The sequence below is a fragment of the Schistocerca gregaria genome, unplaced genomic scaffold, assembly GCF_023897955.1.
Source record: "Schistocerca gregaria isolate iqSchGreg1 unplaced genomic scaffold, iqSchGreg1.2 ptg000288l, whole genome shotgun sequence".
Classification (NCBI taxonomy): domain Eukaryota; kingdom Metazoa; phylum Arthropoda; class Insecta; order Orthoptera; family Acrididae; genus Schistocerca; species Schistocerca gregaria.
This window is the reverse complement of record NW_026061777.1, coordinates 545,320-547,134: the sequence shown is the minus strand read 5'-3', so window position 1 is coordinate 547,134 and position 1,815 is coordinate 545,320. Positions and strand designations below refer to the sequence as shown.

Sequence of the window (1,815 nt, the reverse complement as noted above, 5' to 3'; positions counted from 1 at the left end):
CGTTAAGCACCGGAAATTTGTGGGCTTTGGACCAACGCTCCGCAAAATTGTTAATGACCCTCCCGTAAGGTGTTAATGCAGAATTTATTTGCGCGGCTGATATTTCAAACGGGAGTTCGAAAATACGTGCCGTTCGGAAGCCCAGTCCAGCATGCGTAATGCTGACGTCACTGACGGTACCATCTATATGTTTAAACTTCAGTACACCTCCACTGGACTCCACAATTCTATCACACATTTCAGAGGACGTTAATTTCACATAAACAACACTAGTCACGATAGAGAAATTTATCCCTACAATGTCATCAAAAGTAATCTTAGCTGTTTCCTCTAACCATGCTTCAACTTCAAACGAATTTGGTTTCGAAAAGTTCCTATCAAAGGTAAACTTCAAGGTATCTTTCCTGTTAGTCGGATTCATAATTCCATATCAGATCCTACAGAACGGAACGAATACTAATAAGCAGACGCTGTAAGCACGCGACTCACCGCCTGACGTAAACACTTCCTGCCACAGCGCGCTGGCCCTGGAGGTCCGCTCACCACCGCTGCCGTAGGCAGACTGTCCATTAGGCCACACCGTCACTGACGACCAACTATAACTTGTATACGACTCATCTCGAAACGCTCACACCCTGAGGATTTGTGTTTTCGTTCTACACAGCCGCTGCCGCTTGCTCTTTCCCACCCACTCGTTACATTCAACCTCTTACAAGACCGACCAAATATAGACTGAGAAACAAGACCACACACTTTGTGCATTCGGAATCGAAGGCAGGGCGTCCCTCGCCGCATTTGCTACGATCGCCATTTGCTACTTCTGCAGAAGCGGCGGCGGCGACGTCGACGATGACCGCGAGAGGCTCTGAGATATGTGAGAAATACATCTACAAAATGTAATTCAGACTGCCTCATCCCACCTTATGCTGCACCGCTTTGGTAAATGCTTTATCTGCGCCATTCGCCTTAATCACATCTGAGAGTAATTCTTAAAAAAACGCCTGTCGCTAATTGTTCGTCATCACAGATACTGTTTGCTATACGGCCACAACGCGCAACTGATTTCCAAAATTCATCTTTCTCCTGTGAGGATGGAGCTTACGACCCCTGGTTTATTAGACCACTGCTCTACTGCTGAGCTAAAGAGGCGCGGCCTAGCGGTACTCTTGGGTACTTCGCCTTTACGGTCGTCTGCATAATCAGACTTCCGCTGACAACACTTCATATTACCGGCTAATATTTGCAGCTATGGCGACGAATTTCTGCTTAGCTACACATCTGACACGTAACCGATGTGCTCTCCAAACAACAACACTTGCATTTCAGAACTTGTCTTTCCCACATGTCTACAAAATCACCTTCACCTTCAAATACAGTTTCCTTGCGACTGACAGAGACGTAGGCAAAGTTTAAAGTTGCTATTTCCATTACATCTTGTTAATCAGAAAAACAGTAATTTCCATCTGCAGCGGAACAAAATTCCGTTCCGAACAGCGTGGGGCTCGAACCCACGATCTTGAGATTAAGAGTCTGACGCTCTACCGACTGAGCTAGCCGGCTACCGCGGTGAGTACCTGCCGGGTAGCACGTCACACAGTACTCGTTTGGGTTGGGTGGTCCCATACAGAATCTCTCCATGCTGCCTAATGTTCTCCTAACGTCACACTCGTCACGTACTTCACTTTAATGTCATAATCATTTCTGAGAGGTAAAGAAATTGCATGACAACATGCAGAGCTAGTGGCGTCAAAATTAACACACATACTTTATGTGACTCAAAAGCCGAACGAGTTACTTTCCGACGTTGTTTTAGAT

The 1,815-nt window shown here is 46.1% G+C and overlaps 1 non-coding gene across 1 annotated transcript; it reads right to left on the bottom strand.

The window, feature by feature from the left end:
• Nucleotides 1–1,487: 1,487 nt before the first annotated feature.
• On the bottom strand, nt 1,488–1,560 carry Trnak-cuu (transfer RNA lysine (anticodon CUU)). The gene has a single exon. It is a non-coding gene; the product is annotated as a tRNA-Lys (tRNA).
• Between the last annotated feature and the right edge of the window lie 255 nt (nt 1,561–1,815).